The sequence below is a fragment of the Arvicola amphibius genome, chromosome 1, assembly GCF_903992535.2.
Source record: "Arvicola amphibius chromosome 1, mArvAmp1.2, whole genome shotgun sequence".
NCBI lineage: Eukaryota > Metazoa > Chordata > Mammalia > Rodentia > Cricetidae > Arvicola > Arvicola amphibius.
The window spans coordinates 3,301,741-3,325,496 of NC_052047.1; the positions used below are offsets into that span (position 1 = coordinate 3,301,741).

A 23,756-nucleotide genomic window follows, 5' to 3' on the forward strand; every position below is an offset into this window, starting at 1 on the left:
ACATTTACTGCCCTGCAGGCGCCTCTATCATTGCTCAGATTTCTATCTGAACTCAATTTTTAGATCTAGGTGCTCCAAGTTTCCCTCTTAAATTTGTCTCAATATACAGAACCTGGGCTCTAGTTGAAGGGTTTGACACAGTGCTTGGTGAAGTCAAGTCCAAGATTATTGCTCATTTTGTAAAATTGAAGGGAATAAAGAAGGCTTAGTCTATAGGAAGAGCTCGTCTGCAGAGGAGCATATGGAGACTTGGTTACAGCAATGCAAGTCAGGTGGGCAAGTGGAGGGGCTTCATAAATAGCTGGATACACCAGACCAGAGTCAGAAAGTCTTGGCTCGCAGAACAAACTCAGGAGTGATTAGGACATATGGACTGTTACCAGGGGACAGGATAAAACCACTTAGGGCATATACAGACAGGAAAGCTGTTTAAGGACTTCCTGAAACAAAGAACATTTTGCTCCAGATATGGACACAAATATTTTCTCTAACTTCCTTCTTGTCTTTGCATGAAGGCCACTTTTGGAGATTTTTTTTTAGACGGCCCTCTTAAAAATATGAACACTAGAGGCTGGGAGATGGCTCATGCTGTACAAGCGTGAGTGCCTAAGTTTCAATCCCGAGCAACCACGTGAACGCAGGCATAGCTGGACACGCTGGCAACTCCAGTCTGGGGAGCTGGGAAACAGACAGACTCTCTGAGGCTTGTGGGCCAGCCAGGGTCGCAGCATCCGTGAGCTCCATGTTCAGTGAGAGACCCTTTCTCAAAGAAGAAAGAGCAGCCAGAAAGACACCCAACATCAACCTGTGGTTTCTACATGCACATGCATGCATACTTCTACATACATATGTACAAACCATAAGAACATATGCCACACGTGTGCACATGCATACACACACACTAGTGCTGACCCTTGGACAGCAACACATGATTCCAATCTTCCAAACCCCCATAAGAACATATACATATGCCACACACACACACACACACACACACACACACACACACACAAACACTAGTGCTGACCTGACCCTTGGAGAGCAGCCCATGATTCCAACCTTCTAAACCCCCATAAGAACATATGTATATGCCACACATGTGTGCACATGCACACACACACACACGTGCTAACTCTTGGACAGCAGCACATGATTCCAACCTTTTAAACCCCCATAAGAACATATGTTTATGCCACACGCTTGCACATGCACACACACACACACACACATGTGCTGACCCTTGGACAGCAGCCCATGATTCCAACCTTTTAAACCTCCATAAGAACATATGTATATGCTACACGCATGCACATGCGCACACACACGTGCTGACTCTTGGACAGCAGCCCATGATTCCAACCTTCTAAACCCCCATAAGAACACATGTATATGCCACATGTGTGCGCACACACATACGCACACACACACGCACGCACACACATGCACGCACACACACATACACACACATACACACACACTGACCCTTGGACAGAAGCACGTGATTCCAACCTTCTAAACCCCCATAAGAACACATGTATATGCCACATGTGTGCGCACACACATACGCACACGCACACACACGCACACACACACGCGCACGCACACACACATGCGCACACACACATACACACACATACACACACACACTGACCCTTGGACAGAAGCACGTGATTCCAACCTTCTAAACCCCCATAAGAACACATGTATATGCCACATGTGTGCGCACATACATACGCACACACATGCGCACGCACACACGCACGCACGCACACTGACCCTTGGACAGCAGCACGTGATTCCGACCCTCCAAACCCTCCATCGTCACGCTCACTTCACGGCATTGTCGTCCCCACCCGTGTTGTGTGTTTTGTGGTTTTTACTTGTGTTGGGTCTGTCTCCTCTATGCGAGGTAAACTCCTTAGGGATCAGGGGCCTGGCCTTCCTTCCTTCCTCCCTTCTAATGCCCAGCACGGCCTCTGGCACATCCATGCCCTCAGCAGACAACTGCTGAAAGAATGAATGAAAATCAGTGCGTGCACGACTGGAAATTCTCTCAGCAGTCAGAAATGCAGAGCAGAAGAGCTGCAGAGAAGGCTCAGTCCTTAGCACCTTGCTGCTCTTGCAGAGGACCCCAGTTTGGTTCCCAGTACCCCACACATAGTCTCACAACCCCCTGCATGTAAGTCCAGATCCAGAGGATCTGATGTCCTCTGTGGACACCAGGCAGGCAAACATGAAATGAAAACAAATAAATCTCCACCAAACACGCGCACAAGAAACATTCCTTTGACTCCAGAATTTAGTTAGGTGGACTTGGTTTTGAGGAGAGAATCGTGAGCTCCTCCTCACTGATCAGCGTTTCTCAGGACACTGCACTTTGCCAAGGCGTCGGACGACAGACAGCACCGGTGTGTAAGAGGCCATTAAAATGTGTGCGTGTGTGTGTGGAAATTTAAAATAACAAAACCTTTTGTCTTCTTCAAGGAGCTGGGGGGGGGGGGAGGAAGGGGAGGGATAAGGCAAGAGGCGCTCTTGGACTGGGTTATCCTAGGCCACCAATCCCTAAAGGTACACGGCCAGCCGGGGACAGCGGACAGAGTGCGACCACTCATGGGGTGACACAGGAGCAGGCTCACACTGATGACGCTCTTTCAGGAGACAGGTGACGTAAAGACAACTACTTCTGTAACTAGCAGTGGGTGGGCTCCTCACCAGCGTGTGGAAGGCTGCTATATTCTAACCATTTACATACTACCTTCCCATCTCCACCTTCGGGAATAGATCCCAGGACCCCATAGATTCCACAGAAGTCCTGAACCACTGGTCTGCACCCCGAGTCTCTGTTTCTGACCGGTCTCCACTCATGACGGTGTGACTGGATGACCTTAGGAGCCCCTTAATTGATTTCCCTGGTACTACCATAGATTGCTCTCCCCTGAGCAGCCGGAAGGAAACTCTCTGAGTCAGGGTTTCTATTGCTGTGAGGAGACACCGTGACCACGGCAACTCTTACAAGGGAAACATTTAACTGAGGAAGCAGCTTACAGTTCAGAGGTTCAGTCCATTATGATCATGGTGGGACATGGCAGTGTGCAGGCCGACATGGAGCTGGAGAGGTAGCTGAAAAGTCCTACATCTTGCAGGCAACAGGAAGTGGTCTGTCTCATTGGGTGTGGCTTGGGCATATAAGAGACCTCAAAGCCTGCCTACCCAGCGACATGCTTCTTCCAACAAGACCGCATCCACTTCAGTAAAGCCACACCTAATAATGCCACTCCCTTTAGGGGCCATTTTCTTTCAAACCACCACACTCTTAAAATACTGGGTTTTTCCTGTGAGCCAAACCCTCTGACAATTCTCCATCTCAGGAGAAATGTCAAAAGCTGCACAAAATCCTACACTCCTGTCTTCTGCTAGCGAGTTCTGGCCTGCTCATTTTATCCATACCTGTCCCTGTCTCGGGACCTTCGTACCTGACACACCCCTGCCCAGAATTCCTCTTTCTGGAGTCTCTAATGTTCTGCCTCTCACCTTCTTCAGGGCTTGTTGAATTTGACTCAGATCTCAACCACTTTTTAGGCCCCTCTGTCAGCACCATGGTGGTGTCTGCCATCACTCTCTTGTTTAGACAATAACACTGCAAAGCTGATTTAACACTAAACCTCACAGTCCACACTTCCTCTCCCCTTCCACAACAGTTATCAAAGCTGAATACATGTGTTTCAAATATGTGTGTGTGTGTGTGTGTGTGTGTGTGAATATATGCATTTCCTTTTCTGTCTTCTCTAACTTGAAATCCTGCTAAATCAGGGATTTTTTTTAATGCTTAATTTGGAAGTTATTTTTGCCCCAACCATTTAGAATAGCCTCTACCTGAGTCACAGGTTGATCAAACAATTCAAGAAGCAGAAATAGAAAGCGTATAGAAATGCCATGGAAGGGGGCTGGAGAGATGGCTCAGCAGTTAAGAGCATTGCCTGCTCTTCCAAAGGTCCTGAGTTCAATTCCCAGCAACCACATGGTGGCTCATAACCATCTGTAATGAGAATTGGTGCCCTCTTCTGGGCTGCAGACATACAGACAGACAGAATATTGTATAAATAAATAAATAAATAAATAAATAAATAAATAAATAAATAAATAAAAGAAATGCCATGGAAGAGAAAGCAAGAAAGGGGATACAGATGGCTAACAGACGCATCAAAGGCCTAGTAGCACGTACGTACACTCCAGCATGTACAAACATAAGCTTCAGAGCGGTGCATGGCACCAGGATCTTAGGACTGGTGGTTAAACGGCATGCATAACAGATTCTAGAACAAAACTCAGAGACTGTTAGAGGAAAAAGTCAGAAAGACACTTCAAGTTACAGGCATAGGCAAGGGCCTCTCAACAGGACTCCAGGTAATAAGGCCAGTGACTGACAAATGGGACCTCATCGAACTAAAAGAAACAATCAACTGAAGAAGTCTATAGGATGAGAGAAAATCTTTGCTTATACATCTGACAGATTAGTATCTAGAATAGACAAAGAACACAAAAAAGCTAAACAAGAAATCAAACAACCAGACCAATAAATGGACTAATGAAATGAAAGACAGAACGAACAATAAACCTATGAAAAATGCTCAGTTACTCAGGCACAGAATTGCAGTTCAATACTATAGTGAGACTACACCCTGCCCCAGTTAGAATGGCAGCCACTAAGAAAATGAGCCCGGTGTGGTAGTCCTGCCTTTAATCCCAGCACTCAGGAGGTTGAGAGCAGACAAGTTTACATTCCAGGACCAAGTACAAATGCTTTTTGAGTTTGAGCCAGGCAAGCCAGGGCTACATAATGAAACACTTTCTCAAGGCAAACAATAAAAAGGAATCTACCACAAGCCTATGGGTTGGCTATCCCATGGCAACATGAAAGATGGGTGCTGTATGAAAAGATCCCTGGCACCCTGCTAGGGAGTTTGCATCCTTTGGGAGTCACTTCTGAAACACGAACACTGTTTTATGATTGAGTACATCTGTGTGAGTCTGTGCTGGGCACTGCCCCATGAGAACCTAGTGCTAGAATCTTAGCTGCGCTAGCATTGAAGGATTTACTGCAAAATCCTGGGGGAAATAAAACCCAAACAGGTGTGGGGATCCCTCAACTTTGGCCACACAGCAGGGCTGTTCAGAAAGTCTTTAAGACATCAAATCCTGAATGAGTTAAGAGTAGAGACCCAAGGCGTGGGATCCAGGCATGAGGTATTTTTATGCAGTCCTAGGTTGGGACCTATTTTCCTAGAAACATCTTAAAAAGTAAAGAAACAGGGCTGGAGAGATGGCTCAGCGGTTAAGAGCATTGCCTGCTCTTCCAAAGGTCCTGAGTTCAATTCCCAGCAACCACATGGTGGCTCACAACCATCTGTAATGAGGTCTGGTGCCCCCTTCTGGCCTTCAGGCACACACAGAGACAGAATATTGTATAATAAATAAATAAATAAATAAATAAATAAATAAATAAATAAATATAAAAATAAAAAAAAGTAAAGAAACACATCTGATAAGGTCTGTAGACAGAGCTACATCTGCCCTCACAAAAGTAGTTTTCTTGCTTTAGTAATCGTGATTGATTGGTTCAATGGTTCCAGCTGGGAACTGAATAAGTCCTTGAACATGCTAAACACATGCTATACCTCAGAGTTACAGCCTTAGTCCCTGTATTTTATTCATTTATTTTGAGACAGGTCTCACTGTGTAGCTCTGGCTGGTCTGGAACTTGCCAGGTAGACTAGGCTGGCCTTGAACTCATGAAGACCCCTTACCTCAGCCTTCCAAGTGTTGGGATTAAAGGCAAATGCCACTATGCCTGGCCAGTCCTTGTGTTTTAATATCCTGGAGAAATGGAGATTTAGAGAGTTAACCATTTTGCCTGGGGTTGACAGCTAAATAGGGTCCTGAATGTCACCCAGGGAGCCTGCGTACGCTACAGTGAACGTTATACTCTAAAGGCAACACTGTTCTTCTTCCTGATCTCTGGCAGGATTCGTCAACAAGAAAGGCTGTTCTTCCTTCTCCCACTTGTTAATTCCGCCCCACTTCAAAAGGGATGATAAATGAATATTTATTAACTGTACCAAATGAGTTTCACTGTGACATTTTCATATAAGCACAGAGCATAATTTGATCCTATTCACTCCTCATGGTCGTCTATTAGCTCACTGGGTACTGTCTACTAAGACGAATGCTGTACCTTGCATTTCCTAGGAGCTAACAATGTCAGAGATTCTTTGTTTCCTCTCTCACTGGTTTCTCAATCTTCTAGCTCTCTAGCCTCTTAGGTGCTTAATAACATCACAGAATGTAAAAGCAGACTCCGCTCCACTCAGCAAGTCCATTCTTCTGTGAGCAGACAGCCCATATGCATATTTATATTAAATATTTGTCATAACATGTAACACAAGAAGTAACGGCACACAGGTTTAGTTTTCAAATCAACTGCTTCATTTTCGGGAGAAAAATGAGGATTTCCTTAGTATTGCCCATGGATGAGCCCAATATTAAACTAGATGGCACTTGGAAGAATCTTTCTTAGAATAAGGACATGGATGTATGTTTTTAAGTCATGGTGACCCTGCCACCCTTGCCACTCCTAAATAAAATGCCACAGAGATTGACACGGTGAAAAAAGCAGACTATTTGAAAACCTTCACAAGGCAAAGAATTCACTGGTCCTTTTCAGATGACATTCTAAAAACAAAATGTATTTTAAAACAGGCTCCCTTCCAGGTTTCCAACCAAACACACCCAAATAGATTAATTAATATATCAGAGCCGTAGAGTGGCCTCAGATACTGTACTTAATCTTACTTATGATGCCACACAAGTGACTCTGATTCAGTGAGAATATCAACAGGAAGAGGTCTGGCGGAAGCATAAAACCTCAGAGCGAACGAATCCCGAGATTCAAAACAAGTCCCTTACCAGAAATGCTGGTTAAGCCAAACGACAGGGCGGCCAAGGCCATAGAGGAAAACCTCTGTTCTCAGGCTTCATGCTCTCCTCATAGAAGTTGTCTATTATAGTTCTGCCTGGATGCAGGGTTTTTATGGAAGCATGGTATAGTTCAATTAAAAACTCTAGCTGAGGGAATGTAAAGACAACCGCAGGTATACACTACATTCCTGAGGGGCCAACCCTAAAGAGATACTTGCTCCTTGGCACTACTGACATATCTTATTGCCTCCCCCAAAATATTTTTGTTTTGACTTATAAAATATTCTTGAGGGCGCGTCTCAGCTAGCAGAGTGCTTGCCTAGCATGTAGGAAACTCTGGGATCCAGACCAGCACTTCCTAAACTGGATGTGGTTCACCCAAACCTGTAATCCCAGATTGTGGGAAGGTAGAGGTAGGAAGATCATAAATTCAAGGTCATCCTTAGCTACACACTGTGTTCGAGGCTGGGCTGGAATACGTATGACTCAAAAGAACAACTTACCACCACCATAAACCAAAAAGCTAATAATGACTTACAATATTACAATATACATTATTAGGCATTGCCCCATTTGGGTCTAATTTTCTTCTCTGATATTAAAATGGAAACCCAACAGCAAATTTTGAAGAAGCAAACTGTAATCATACTTCCCAGCTACAATGGCGGTTGATTACTGATGATATACCTTAAAAGATGTGACAGGCTTTAGGGTACCAACCACGACATGAACAACATTGAATCCAGAGGCTCAAAGGCAATGTGTGCAAATTCTGCTCTCTCTGAACAAAGTACAGTTGCTTTGTACATGGAGACTTGTAAGAAGCCCTTCATTTAGAACAATCTATGTCAACAGTGAAACTGATAAAAAAAATATATACTCCTGTTATTACCTTATATGTATATGTTACTCCACTGAGCATCTGCCGTTCCAGAATCCTAAGTTTAGTCATAAGCAGCCACGTTCATCTAAAGAAATAAAAACAAACGTAAGTCTTCTCTACTCCATTTTGCTCATCACGCTCTGTTCTGTATAATGGTTACAATGTAAGCCTTATCCAGGAAGATCTAGGCTTGCAGTAGGGCTTTAGTGGGTAGTTTTCAACCTCTTCATATTATGCGCCACTAGGAAAAAAAAGTGTTGGCAATAAATGTAACAAGTATCTTTAAATGTAACAGTTACCAATATTGACTGAAGAAAAGCGAAGCCTCTATCTTAGAATCTTCTGGTGCACTCACTGTTTGTGCCCCTTTACCAGCAGCTCATGGGAAGTACCTGTAAGAACCGCCAATTGCTGGCAATCTTCTTTCAAACAATGACATTGTGGAATTTCCCTCTGCCTCAAGTTGAGTCAAGAGTGTTCAAATTATCCATCTCTAATCCACATGTGCCAGTCAAACCCCCATGAACATCAGTCTGCTCCCATCCAGAGGCTTCAAATGAGCAGTCTGGGGTCTCTAGTTTCTGCGTCTTCTGGTGCTTACTCAGCATGGGGGTACCTCTGGAACATGCAAGGCCCAAAGTTTTCAAGAAGCTTCCGTAGCCCAAACCAACAATAATATCAACTGAAGAGTTCCTTAGGAATGAGGGTCCATGCATAGAGAACACATTACCGCCATTTCCCTAAAAGGCCATGCTGTTAAACTGCCTCCCAAATATGTTACGTTTATCCCCATAAAATACCTCATGTGCCCCCTTTTACAGAGGGTGACAGCTAAGGCAGATTGTCTGGGCAAAGTGCTGTGAATTAGAGACTGATGAGTGTTCCTAATAGGACATCTACAGTGCTGCCCCTCAAGGCTGAAGGAACATGACAGATGATAGGACAACAGAAGGAATTTAAAAAGTGGAGATGAACTAGGGTCATGACATGCTGCCTTCTGCATATGACATTGCAACCACACACACAGCAGCTATGGACACCTGCATAAGGCTATGCCCTTTCTTGTCATCATAGATGGATGATCCATCCCTTTCCAAGGAGCTGAAGGCAAGACTGTCATTTTCTCTAGTGGTGAGGCCAATAGGGGAACAGGTAGAAGGGGATCACAAGCAAAAGAAGGGGACACAAGCAGGTAGTGGTGTGATCATATCACACACAATACACTACACACATCTGAAACTGTCAGGCAGACAACAACGGTCAACCCCACTCCATATTTTTCGGGTGGTTACACCACTCTGAGAACACAGTTCAAGAGCGGAGCTGCACCTCTGGGGTCTACGAGGTGTCATCAGCAGAGCCGGACGGACTCAGCTATGCTTTATAGGATTGGTATGTCCCCTGAAGACCGATTTCCTGGAAGCTAATCAATGCTCCTCAGGAGTGGTTGAAGCTGTTGGCTTTCACTATGCGTATCAGTCCCCAGGGTCCACCCTCTCCTTTCTCTAACATGGGGGGTTTGGTGTTCCAGTCCCCTTGTGGGTGGCTAAGGGCACGTGACGACTCAGTGTTAACATCATGTACGTAGAAATTATGGGCTCAGCTGCCAAAGCAAAACAACTCCCCTTCCTCAAACCCTTGTCCCTATTTCTTACATGATACAGACTTAGGAGTAACTACCTTCAATTTGACAAGCCAGGGATACGTCAGCAAAGCAGAACATCAAGACATAAGCAAGACAAGCGTTAGAGGTCATGTGATCATGTCTGAAGTATTATAAGGGAAGAAAAAGCAATATTCTTTTTCTTTACATCACAACTATGTGGGTGGGGTAGGGTGAGGTGGAGAGTCCCTCTGAGATCATCTGCGCTCCGCCTAAGTGCCACACGGACAGTGTTTCTCGCAAAGAAGAAGGAAGGATGAAGGAAGGATCCACAGGGCAGACTCAGGACAAATTTTTTTTCAATGATTTTTGGCTTTAAAAGAAATATTCTATTAAAACCATCAAGGATGTAGACACGATTGTGAACTTCACATGCTTTTACTAAGTTTATTTATGTGCATGGGGTGGGGTATATGTACACCAATGGGGGTGCACATGTTGGGGATCAGAGAACAATTTTCAAATATCCATTTTCTCCTTCCACCATGTGGATTCCAGAGACTGAAGTTAAGGCATGAGGCTCGGTAGCAAGTGCCTTTACCTACTGAGCCATCAGATCGACTCTGCATACTCCTAAGAGTTAGAATATAAAAGACAGTATATGACATATGGTCCTTCCAGTTGAATGCTTGGAGCTCTGCTCACAGACTTTGGAAACGTGCAAAGTATCTTTCCCATAATGAAGGGGGCACTGATGGACGGAAGCTTGAGGATATTTATTGAAGAATACTTGACAAGAAGCCCAAGGCCTAATCCCATCCCACTGATAAAATAGAGCCACATATGAAAATATCTCACCGGCATTCTCTTTCTCCCTTCCCCCCACTCACCCTTTCGAGCTGTGTGAAAATAAAGGTGACTCAGGAGCAACTTTGGAAGGCGACGCAACACAAGGAGTCAGACCCCTCTAGCAATGACATCAAATGGAGGTCAGATAAGAGAAGGCTGCCTGTGACCGAGCATGGACTGTGAAGGCCTCCAGTGGATTGATCCTGCCATTCACACAGACCTCCCAAACAGCTTCCTCGTGCTTGTGTGGCCTGAAGGTTTGTCTGTCTGGGCTTGTGTTGAAATTCAATCGCTGTCAGGGCAGTGGTCACGGTTCCTTCTCAAAAGTGAACGGACACCATGATGTCTGGAGCGAGCCTATGGTCATTTGTACAGTTCCCTTCTCCTGTCCTTGTTGCTCTCCTACCCCGCCTTGCAGCATGGCACAGCAAAGAGATCTTTCCCGGATAGCAGTGTTCCAATAGACTTCACACTCCATACTGTGAGTCAGGGGATTTCTGCTCATTATGAATTCCCCAGATTCTGGTATTTTCTTATAATTGTACCAGCCCTGGGTTCTATAGGAAGGCAGCTGGTCAAGTCGGGGGTAGCAAGCCAGCAGGGAGCACTCCTCACGGCTTCTGCTTCAGCTTCTGATCCCTCAATACCGAACTACCTATAAACTGTCCTTAAGCCCCTCCCTCCCCAGGTTGGTTTTGGTCAGTGTTTCATCAGGGCGATGGAGAAGTATATTGATACACAGATCAATGCAAGCTCAATGGAGAAGTATATTGATACACAGATCAATGCAAGCTCAAGGCCAGTATGATTAAGATACAGCATAAAACCCTGCCTCAAAACAGTAAACAGACTACTAAATTGCATTGTAAAAGAAAAACTGCCCAAACCTGTGTTCATGATGCTACTTACAGCCTCCTCCCAGAAGAAATCAGTATCCCTAGCGAAATGCTTAAGTGTTTGATGCTTATGAACACCAACCACGCAAAGGCATATTCTGCGCAGGCAGTTACCAGCCAGAGTTGACCAGCTGACAACAGAGCTAGTGAGCTTTCCTTTTCTTTCAGTGTCAAAGCTAATGGTCTTTCACTACTGTCATTTTGTACAAAATATTCTTATCCAGTCAGCCATGGTGGCGCACGCCTTTAATCCCAGCTCACAGGAGGCAGAGGCAGGCGGATCTCTCTGAGTTCGAGGCTAGCCTGGTCTACGGAGTGAGTTCGAGGGCAGCCAAAGATACACAGAAAAACCCTCTCTCTAAAAAAAACTATATATAGTCTTACCCAAAGCAAGTCTTTGGAGTTGAAATGTTGCTCAGTCAGTGGTTCAGTTCTCCAAAGCAATAAATAAATAATAATTAAGCCAACTTTTGAATTATGAGAGAGCTATTTGTAGCAAGTAATAACATTTTGAAAAACACTGCAAATAAGTTGTCCATTTACCTTCTTAAACTCAGAGAACAAGCACTTTTTTCTATAAAGGCAGAGATGGACAGCAAATACCGTGGCCATATGTTCCACTGGAAAATACACTGGAAAACACAAAGCTGGGTCAGAGGCGGACTATGCAAAAGCAGGCCGCAGACACAGACCATGTGAGCGAGCTTTGTCCCTGCCTCTTGTGGGGTTGTGAGAAGCTCCAGGGGGACTCGCCTTGACATAAGTGGAGCTGTGGTTATTAGCTTCAAGACTGGGGATGTTACAGTTTGAGCACTGCAGTGTGGAGTCTAAAGGTCATTTGAAAAGTCTCTCATCTACAGGGCTTAAGACGACTTAGTGTGTCAACTGGGAGCAGGCTTAGAAACTGGCTGAGTCGGGGTTGGATGGGAGCACTTCCTCAAAGTGGAATTGGTATAGAATTGTGCCGTGCAAGGAATGTCAGTGTAGAAATGAAGTGATGGACCTTAAATATCTTTCCCATGGTTTAAGTCTGAGAACTCCCAAGGCCAGTGTCTCATTCTGACCCAAAATAAATGTCTATTTTATTTCAGAGACAACTAAGGTCCTTTGAATAAAGCATAAGATGAGCAAGTGTGTGCTTTTGAAAATATCAAAATTCAGAGTGAAGCTAAGTGTGAACAGAACAGATCCTTTTAGTGAGCTACCAAAGGGTGATTTAACCGGCCTACTCAGGGTGACTTAATAAAGTGTGGCTTGTTTTGATTTTCTGATTAGTTCTAGCTAAACTCCACAGGGATACCTGTATTGAGAAGAAAAACACATAGTAACATTTGTTTCTTTGAAACACATTTCCTAGTCAAAGATCTAACTGGGCAATGTTATTTTAAAATTCTTTTTAAAAATGATTTGCATATATTTTACATGTGTTACCTGTGTAAGCTGCCTTCAGAGGAGAAACAAGAGATGTCAGATCCCCTGGAACTGGAGTTATGGAGTTGTAAAGCCAACTAACACAGGTGCGGAGAATCAAACTCCAAACCCCTGCAAGAGCAGCGAGTGTTCTTAACAGCTGAGCCATCTCTCCACTCTTTAAAAAAGAAACTCCTCAAGTACTCTGGGAAGCAGTTTTGCCATTCTCCTGGCTCCCTCCCACTCATTAGTTAGCAAATTAATGGCATGATCACCTCACAGAAAAGTCACCTTTCAAGTTTGAAAAATTATTCTTTGACAACCTTCAGAAAAGTTTTGTGTTTTGCTTGCTGTGGTGCATTTTCATGTGGATTTGCATCTATCAAACAGTTAAAGCTGCAGTCAGGAACCTGCTTAGAGGTTGCGTGTACATCCACCTGTTGTTGGTCAGAGGCTCTATCTGGCCAACAAACTCCTGAGACACTCTGTGGCCACAGGAGTTTGTGTTTGAGAACACCGACCTGGCTGTACACGCTAGTTACTTTGATATTTGCAAAGACAGGGAAACCGGAATACCTGCTTTCCCTGAGTGAGAAGACAAAGGGGGAAGAGAAATTTCTGCACGCGATAGGGAAATGAAACAGTAACTCCCAAAAGACCCAGACAGAATCTGTCGTCTGTAAAGTCAATTCCAGTACAGAAAAGCATGGGGGTCTGGACACACAGGCAAGATTAGAAGAGGCTCTGTCATTCACAGGCTCTGTGTCCTCCTTCCAGATAGAACCTGAACTCTGAGGTCACCTCTCCTAGACAGACACCGACAAGCACTTTATACATCTGGAGCGAGAAATTTGAGAACTTCCACTTTCTTACATGTGACACCAATTGGAGCAGGAACCAGCGGATAACCTGCAGGTTGTTAAGGACAAGGTACGAGAAATTTGCATGCAACCACCTGGTGAGAATCTTTCAGAACACCCTTTCTGTCTTTCTGTGGTGCTGAAGATCAAACCCAGGGTGAATGTGAGATCAGTGCCCTCTGGCCTCAGGTTTGTGAAATAGGATCTCACTGTCCAACTGAGGTTGTCTTCCAAATCACAATCCTTCTGACTTCTTGATTCCTAAATCAGAATTTGCACCCCAAATGTAGATCCCATGGTGCTTCTGCAATACTTTGCAAACAACAGTGAATGAGATAAGAAAACTGGTATGTATGTGTGTGTGTGTATATATATATATATATTTATATATTATTTATATAAATATATATTATATATATAAATAATTGAGCTCTACATTTTTCTCTGCTCCCCTCCCTGCCTCTCCCCTCCCCTTCAACTCCCCCCATCATCCCCATGCTCCCAATTTACTCAGGAGATCTTGTCCTTTTCTACTTTCCATGTAGATTAGATCCATGTAAGTCTCTCTTAGGGTCCTCATTGTTGTCTAGGGTCTCTGGGATTGCGATTTGTAGGCTGGTTTTCTTTGCTTTATGTTTAAAAGCCACTTTGAGTGAGTAAATATGATAATTGTCTTTCAGGGTCTTACCTCACTCAATATGATGTTTTCTAGATCCATCCTGCAAATTTCAAGATGTCATTATTTTTTTCTGCTGTGTAGTACTCCATTGTGTAAATGTGCCACATTTTCCTATCCATTCTTTGGTCGAGGGGCATTTAGGTTGTTTCCAGGTTCTGGCTGTGACAAACAAAGCTGCTATGAACATAGTTGAGCACATGTCCTTGTGGCACGGTTGAGCATCCTTTGGATATATACCCAAAAGTGGTATTGCTGGGTCTTGAGGAAGGTTGTTTCCTAATTTTCTGAGAAATCACCACACTGACATCCAAAGAACCTGTACCAGCTTACATTCCCATCAGCAATGAAGGAGTGTTCCCTTTACCCCACAACCTCTCCAGCATAAATTGTCATCAGTGTTTTTGATCTTGGCCATTCTTACAGGTGTAAGATGGAATCTCAGAGTTGTTTTGATTTGCATTTCTGATGACTAAGGATGCTGAGCATTTCCTTAGGTGTCTTTAGCTGTTATGTTCTTAGGCTGTAACTCCCATCCCGCTGGTACCTTCCCAGTCCCAGAGGTGCTCTGTGTCTGCTAGAGGAGTAGGAGGCTCACCAAGCTTCAAAATTTGTGAATTACCAGACCAACCTTCCAAGCAAGATGCTCCCACTTGTATAAAAGCACTATTGTTATGGTTGGATTTGAAGCCTGCTCCACAGGGAAGATCCATACCTGCTACAATAAAAATCCTGGCCCCAAACCCATGCCTGCTGTGACCTGAAGCTCTGGGGATAAGTGAATACCAGCGCCAGCTAAGCTGACACAGCACCAGAAGGTCTCTCAATGCATATTTATCTTCATACATAAATGCTGCTCAGTCTCAGTGGAAGAGTGAACAGTGAACAGTGGTGAATGCAGAGACTGGGGCTACAACAGGTGCTGAGAAAGAATGCCCAGGGAAAGCAAGATGTGCACACCCACCCCTTCTAATGCTCAGGGGACAGAAAGGAAGAGGGGACGGATGTTACGTTACATTTGTCTACAGTGTGAAGGTGTGTCTTTGCCAAGGAGCCTTCTGATGGGTTTAATAAAGAGCTGAATGGCCAACAGCTAGGCAGGAAGAGGTTAGGTGGGACTTCCGGGGACACAGAAAGAAAGAAAGTGGGAAGAAGAAAGATGGAGATGCTAATGAGGCACAGAGGAAGTAGGGCACAGAGAATAAAAATGTAAAAAACTACATGATAAAACATCGATTAATAGAAGCAGGCTGATTTAAGGTATAAGAGCTAGTGGGACGAGCCTAAGCTAAAGCCAAACTTTCATAATTAATAAGAAGTCTCTAATTGTTATTTGGGGCTGGTGGTGGAAAAGAAGGTCCACCTTCAGATGGAAAGGTTGCAAGAGCCGGAAGATAACCACAAAATGCCATCTATGGGGAAGACACAGCCATTTATAATCACAGCAAAGCACTTATTCATTGTATCTGCCTAAGAACGGGACCATCAACTGTCAGGCTTGGATAAAGAAAGGGGTCCATCCATTCCTGTTGCGGAATGTTCCTTTACTTGTGTGAAGATGTGTCACTGTGATTGGTTTAATACAGCAATGACTGGCCAATAGCTAAGCAGGAAGATGCTAGACAGGACTTCCAGGCAGACAAAACAAGAGATGAATCTAGGCATGGGAGATGCCAGAGGAGATGGGAGAGGAAACAGAACATACAGGAGGAGAGGTAAAAGCCATGAGGCATTTGGTGTGGCAGCTTGTAGATTAATAGAAATTGATTAAGTTATAAGAGGTAGTTAGAAACAAGCCTAAGCTAAGATCACATTTTCATGATTAATAACAAGTCTCGGAGTGGTTATTTGGGAACTGGGTGACAGGACAGAGAAAGAATTGGTGCACATCCCTCGTAGCTGAACCAGAGGCTACGGATAGATCAAGGACAGGGAGGGAATGTTAGCTCCATTTGTGAGCCCACTGGTGACTCCAATGGACAGTCTCAATCCAGTGGCCACATGGATGGCCCTGGATACAAAACTAGCAGTCACAAATCTTAGAAAGGACCAGGTCATATATGAGCTTGCCAAAGAACAAAATTCATTAATAGAATTTTGGCATTCAATTAATATTTCTGATAAGAAATAACTGATCAGAATTATTTTTGTTAATTCCATCAAAATGACAACTAATATTTTAACACTGATTCAAAAGAACATTCAACCTACTTATTTTAAACCATATTTTAAAATTTTTAAACAAATTTAAATTTTAAGTTTTAAAAATTTAAACTTAATTTCAAATCTGTTTTCCAAATCACTGATTCTGTTATTATTTCTATTATTTCCTTCTTTCGTTGGAGGACTAATTTACTTTCTCATATGTAAACTAGTTAAAACTAAATTTGTGTGCTGCTTTTTATTGTTATTTTGGTTGTTGCTTTTTAGTTGTGACTGAATAAACACAGGGCCCATGCATATCAGGCAAGCACTGTGCCACTGATATTATCCCCAACCCGAGGATTCTCCTAATATAAACACATTGAGTCCTATAAAGTCTCTCTACCCACCTGTCCACCTTCCCCTCACCTGTTCATCCACCAGCCTCCCTATTCCTCACCTGAGCTATATTTCATCATGTTTTCCTAGTAATTTTGACATTATGTTTTTAATCATTTAGTGCTGGGAATGTTTTAACATTTCCTTGAATTTGCTTTTGACATAAAAGTATATAAAAGTTACTCATTTTACTTACAAGCATTGATCTTCTTGTAAATGTCTTTACAAAAACGTGTGTGTGCGTGCGTGTGTGTGTGTGTGTGTGTGGTGTGTGTGTGTGCGTGTGTGCGTGTGTGTGTGTGTGCGCGTGTGTGTGCGTGTGTGGTGTGTTCATGCAGAGGCCAGAAGGGGCGTTGGTCTCTGGAACTGGAGATAAGATTGCTGATGTGGGTGCTGGGAAATAAACTTGAGTTCTCTGGCATCAAATGCTCTTACTGACCCATTTCTCCAGCCCCTCCTCTAAGTAGCTTATTCTTTCAAAGTGGTCAAAAAATACAAATAGGGTTACCCTGTTCTTTCTTGAAATCATTTATTGCGGCTGGAGAGATGACCCAACAGTTAAGAGCACTGGCTGTTCTTCCAGAGGACCCACCCTGGTTTGGTCTCTGCACCCACAAAGTGGCTAATAATCGTAACCTCAGTACTAAGAGATACAACGCCCTCTTCTGGTGTCCGTGAGCACTGCACGCACAATGTGCACTGACACACAGGCAGGTAAAGCATTCATACATGAAAAATAAAAATAAACCAATCTATAAAAATTATGTATCGTGTCTGTGAGTATGGGCTCCCATGCACCACAGGGGCAGGCGTGTAGAAGGTTGTAGATACCAAATCCAGGCCGTGAGGCTTGCACGCAAGCAGCTTTTGCTCCGAGCAATCTTCCCAGCTTCTATTTTCCTTTTTTCTGGGGGAAAACTTATCCTTTATTCGGACTGTTTCGACTTGCACGGAACATGCTTTGCTTTCTCTGCACCCTTTCATAGCTTTCTCTGTCTTTCTTTCCAGACGTCAGTCTATGGCGACAATCAAGGGATGCTTTCACTGTGCTGAGCCTGCCTGCAGTATGATGTGAAGTTTATGTTTTATTTTTGTCAAATGTGAGCAACTGGTAGTCTTCATTGGAAAACATTTTCTCTTTTTTATTTTCCCTATTTTTTTCTCCTTGAACACTTTTTGGTTTTTTTTTTTTTCATTATTTCATTATTTCTTTGTGCTAAATTTATTCCCATGGCATAAGTTTTTGTTTGTTCACTTGCTTCTGGGATATTCCTTCTTCTGTGGAATCTGCTCTCCTGTGTTCCTTTCTGTGACGTTCATCTCAGTGCATTAGGCTCAGCCATGTCTAATCCGACCGCGAGCTCACTGTGGGCCGTGGTGCATCCTGGGAGCTCAGGCATGTCTAATCCGACCACAAGCTCACTGTGTGCCGTGGTGCATCTTGGGAGCTTTGCTCACCTGGCTGAGTCCAGTGGTCAGAAAAGTTGCACTGGAACCATTAGGAGCTCTACGCCCTCCACTCTTTGAAATGTACACAGCAAAATGTAGTGCGAATTATAATTGGTCTTAATAATTAAAACCTGGAGTCAGATAGAGGGGTTAATGCTGAAGATCAGAGAAGCAGAGCAGTAAGTGACTATTTGTTACCGCTGCTGAATCCTCAGACCAAAGGGGCAATCCTGTCTCTATGAAACCTCACACTGAATCCTGAGCTCCTGTCTCTGCCCAGCCCTATCACTTCTTGTCTCTGCCTCCCGAGTGCTGGGATTAAAGGTGTGAGCCATTACCACTAGGCTCTGGTTCTCTTTTAGACTGATTCCATCTCTTGTAGCCCAGGGTGGCCTTGAGCTCACAAAGATCTGACTTCCTCTATGAGGGAATAAGGGTGTGTCCCACCACTGCCTGGCCTCTATGGCTAACTAGCGTGGCTAGGTCTGTACTCTGATCTTCAGGCAAGCTTTATTTGTTAAAGCACAAACAAAATATCACCACAGCAAGAAGTTACCAGCATTTTATACCACTGACCCTGTGCCCAGTGTACCCACTCCACCATTATAAGGGCAAGATGCTGCACGCTGCTCCTTTCAACCAACGTTTTTCAGATACTGGGTTCTGGGGATGCCACGCTTCGATGGCCCGGGCAGCTTCACAAAGGAAGTAAACACAAAGATTCGGACCTCTGGACTGGCAGGATTTGGTGTAGTTTTCTGGGTTAAGAATACCAAACTGCTTTACAGGTCACCCCAGGCCGCTCACAGGAAGAGGGGCTACGGTGTTGATATTGTCCCATGTGTCACTGTGTGTCAATTACTTCAGATCTTTTACTCTACCCTTTACACTACAAAATTGTGTGTGCGTGTGTGTGTGTGTGTGTGCGCGTGCGCACATGCGCGCGTGCATGCATGCGTGTGTGTTCTCTCCAATGAGTTCTAAACTACCTAGGGGCTTTTTCATTTTAGACTGCATTTTGTTACAGTTTCTATTTCTTTGCCGAGTTCCTATCTGTGGCGCCGTCAGGATCACTTTTCCTTCCACACTGCTAACAACAGCAGTTGGAACTTGTTATTGCCTAATTCCATCACTTGGCTCATGCGAAGTTAATTTCTGATGATAGTCTGTCTTATTATGGGTTGTGTTCCTTCCCCTGTGTGTTTCCGTGTCTAATTACTGATGTTTACCCTGGACGCCTCTGGAAAGTGCTGGTTTTTGTTGCAGCAGATCAGCGGTGTGATCCCCTCAAACTGTGAACTCTGTGCAGCACAGTGGCAGTGGCTCAAGCATGGACCGAGGCCAGCTATCTGCCCAGCTATCAATGTCTCTCATTTGAGATCAGGCAAACATTTGGGAGGAGCTTATATGCGAATTTGGGGTTTCTCTCTACTGTGCTGCCACTGGCAGGCTCTGACTTGACCCTCTGCTTTCCTAAGTCAGCAGGGCTGCAGGGCTGCAGCGTTTGGTTGAGGATGGAGCAGCTCCCTGCGGAAGGAAGCACCCAGAGGTTCCAAAAGAGAAGCCTAGCACAACCTCACCCAGTGCAGTTCCCTGCGCCCCATCCTGGTGTTGACCGCGTTCTCATGCCTTCCTTGTCTAACTTATTTTCTGAAAGATATTTGCTAAAGCAACCCCCTCTTTTTTTAAAAAAAAAAGTTATTTCTAACCCTGAATCTAGCAAGTTATTTCAGTGTAGATTATACCTCTGAAAACAAAACAACAACAGCAAAACTAAACTAAACCCAGAAGAGTTCTATGTAAGCGTCTCTGATAACTGGTGATACCTCATGCTTCCATCAAAACCCAAACCTCCGTCTCACTGGTACATCGCCAACGAATGCCAGGAGAGCCAGAAGCCCTGTCTTAGGGGTTGAAGGGCTACCTTCCTCAGACTACTCCCCAAAATAAACACGCTCTCTAGAATTTTGGATCGCACAGCATTGCTAGCATTCTAACACCACGAAAGAAAACACACGGTAAGGAACGGTAACAGGGAAGCCGCCAGCATTACCTAATGAAGGTGGAGGAGAGCACAGGGGAATCCTTTGAATAACTGCAGTTTTTGAAAGTGAACTCGGAAAAGCACAGGTAGGTTCTGTAAAGGACTATCTGCACAAACTTTACTCTAAGAAGGACAGCAATAAAAAAGCTTACTTGCTGAAAAGCGCATTATTATGGATGCTACGTCCCCTGGAAAATAAGACGCAAGTTTCTTCTATTCATAGAGATGCATGTCATTACTGTGTGCCCTGAGACCTTTAATGCTCCTGGCCATGTATCAATATGCAAGTATTTGTTACACATCTGTCCTTCCCAACAGCTAATACCTAAGCAAAGCTACTGTGACATGCCGTGCTGAAAACGTCACATTTGGAGATGAATTTCTTTAGCATGCCAATCCCACTATGAAGGCTCTAGGGTTATACTTTTATAAGTGGGACAAGGCCTGCAATAACCTTCCTGAACACACTGTATTAACTTCAGAATGCCAGTTGTGTGTGCATGCACGTGTGTATATGTGGGTGCACAGGGGTTTGGAAGCCAAAGATCAACACTGTCTTCCTCGGTCTCCCTCCACGCTGCTTTTTGAGACAGGGTCTCTTGCTGAACCTAGATAGAGGTCATCAACTTGGCGAGGCTGGCTGACCAGTGAGCCCCAGGGGTCTGCCTGGATCTGCTCAAGGTAGTGAGCTACAGAAGTGCACTGCCGAGCCTAGCTTTTATGTGCGTACTGCGGATCTGAATCCAGGTTCTCAATGCGTATATGGCAGGAACTTATCAATTGATCCCTTTCCCCCTAGCCTTAGAATCTCAACTCTTTAGGAAAGAATATGATTTTTGCTGAGTGTGGTGGTGCCTGTCTTTAATTCCAGCACTGGAAGGAAGAGGCAGGTGGATCTCTTTGTGTTCAAGACCAGCCTGGTTTACAAATGGAGTCCAGGAAGCCAGGGCTATCCTGCCTCAAAAAAGATTAAAGTTGTTTTGAAAGACTCAAATACATTTTTTAAAAAGAATATAACTTCTTATCAGAATAAGTCTTAGGGGCCTCTCAAAAAATAGAGATCCCACGGGGATTAATAATATAGGTAAAATCATTTCTAGCTTGGAAGTGGCACTAACTGAGCCATATGTACTTCTTGATGTGGCTTTTAAAAGATAACATGCTGAATATATAGGACAGAAAACACAGAGGCCAGGTGCACACACTGTATTAATCAGATCATAGTGAAACAGTATTCATTTAGATTATGTTTTGAAAATTTAAAAATACCAGTGTGTTATCAGTGCTGGCCATCAGAACTCTAAAGACACAACATAGACGAAGAAATCCAAAGAGTGACAAACTCAAATATCTTAACACAAAAATAGAATGTGATGGATGACATTTCCTTGGCCAAGACAATCTGTAAAGACTGTCAGGAGTGACATGTTTCATTATACTGTCTTTGAATAAACGCACGTGTGCACACCAGGACACAACCCATGACTTTGTATTCCAACTTAAAAATTAATTCAAAATGAAACAAAAGTGATCCAGAAAGTTTCAAACTCGATCTGGGGCAGCATCTATTTGCAAGGTATTGCCACGGTCTCCCTCAGTGAAGAAATTAAGACTCCGGATAAAAAGAAAATTTAAATGAACATTAATGGAGAGCAGACATGTTCTTGGAAATCTGTTTCCTGGTCACCTAATTAATTACTAGCTGTCAGTCAAGGCTCTAGTTAGTAACGTAGGCCGCTCTTTAGTGTCAGCATTCTTGGGACAGAGGCAAGTGGATCTCCAGAAGTTCAAGTCAGGGCTACACAGCGAGACCTGCCTCAAAACAATAGTTTAGTAATACTCTTGAATCCACATTTTAAAAACAAGTCCACCATCCACTTCTACATCAAGTGACGCTCAGAATTCACTTTTGGATGAATCCTCCCCCATCCCACCCCCAAACCCACTTTTTATAAATTATTTATCCAGCAAGTTTTTCTAGCAGCTTGCTAGCTGGCCAACACCATCTACCCAGGAACGCCTACTTTTACGCTAATGGCGCACACCCTTTCTCCGTCTTGAGGTTCGCTCACTCATTCAGTCCTCCTTTTAGCACACCTGCACCGACAACAACCAAATCGGCACCACGTGTGCTTCCACGGCTTCTTTTCCTTCACGAGGCCACCTTGCACGTTCATCCAAACACTTCCCTTATCACTTGCCTGTCTTTTTTCTTCATTTCATTCTACCAAACTCGTTCTAAATCCTTGCTTGAGTGCCGTCATCATGGACTCACGTGAACGTCAGACGCGCCGTTTTCACAAAACACCGAAGTTCCTAACTCATGGCCAAACCCACCCTCAGCTGCAGCCCCCACTTCCTCCGAGGATGGAGGAATGCTCTGCAGAGCTATGCATTCACTGGAAAGTCATCGAGTGCAATCTGAACAGTATTTCCCAACATCACTGATACGCACACTGCATTGGGCTTTGCTAAGGTCCAGGGAGGCAGAGTGATTTATCTTTACAATGCTTTCCCAATGAAATCATTCTGTAAGGCTTCAAAACAGAAATGACTGGCCAAGCAATCATCTGCCTATTGTTCCAGGAGGTAGGTACAAGTTACATCTTTCCCATTTACCAAAAGCAAGGAGATATTTCAAAATGTTTCTAATTTTCATAAACTCGAAGATATTTAAAAGTGACTACTAAGTGAGTCTTAGTGATTTTTGACAAGTGCTTAAAATACACAGAAAAAAAGGAAAGTGGGAGTGAGGTAACCCAGACCCATAAAGATGAACATGGGATGTACTCACTCATATTCGGTTTCTAGCCATGATTATAGGACATCGAGCCTATAAGTTTGGGATCCTTGAGAAGATAATAAGAAGGTGAACTCCCAAAAAAGATATAGTAATCCTCCTGGATATTGGAAGTAGACACGATCGCCAGGCAAAATTGGGAACTTGAGGGTTGGGCAAGACTGGGCCAAGGGAAGATGGGGAGAGAAAAGTGTGAAGGGGAGAGCGGGGGGAGCTCGGAGGAATGGGGTGCTTGGGATATAGGAAGGGTGGATATGAGAGCAGGGAAGCATATATCTGAATTTAAGGAGCTACCGGAGGGTTGTCAAGAGACTTGACCCTAGAGGGGTTCCCAGGTTTCCAGGGAGACGCCCCCAGTTAGTTCCTTGGGCAGCTGAGGAGAGGGAGCCTGAAAAGGCCAGTTCCTATAGCCATACTGATGAATTTCTTGCATATCACCATAGAACCTCCACCTGACGATAGATGAAGAAAATGACAGAGCCCCACCTTGGAGCACCGGACTGAGCTCCCAAGGTCCTGATGAGGAGCAGAAGGAGAGAGAACATGAGAAAGAAAGTCAGGACCGTGAGGGAACCTCCAGCTGGCGACAGATGGGGAAGGTGACTGAGCCCCACATTGGAGCACTGGACTGAGCTCCCAAGGTCCCGATGAGGAGCAGAAGGAGCGAGAACATGAGGGAGAAAGTCAGGAACGAGAGGGGTGCGTTCACTCATGGAGACGGTGGGACAGAACTAATGGGAGATCACCAACTCCAGTTGGAATGGGACTGA

General features: G+C 44.2%; 1 protein-coding gene across 1 annotated transcript in view; it reads right to left on the reverse strand.

Annotated features, from left to right (window-relative positions):
* Lrrc8c (leucine rich repeat containing 8 VRAC subunit C) overlaps positions 1-23,756 on the reverse strand; it is an 84,636-nt gene that overhangs the window by 52,320 nt on the left and 8,560 nt on the right. Inside the window, exon 2 of the mRNA XM_038314332.1 lies at positions 7,868-7,943. The gene's annotated coding sequence lies outside the window, so the exon portion shown is untranslated. The remainder of the gene's footprint in view (positions 1-7,867; positions 7,944-23,756) is intronic.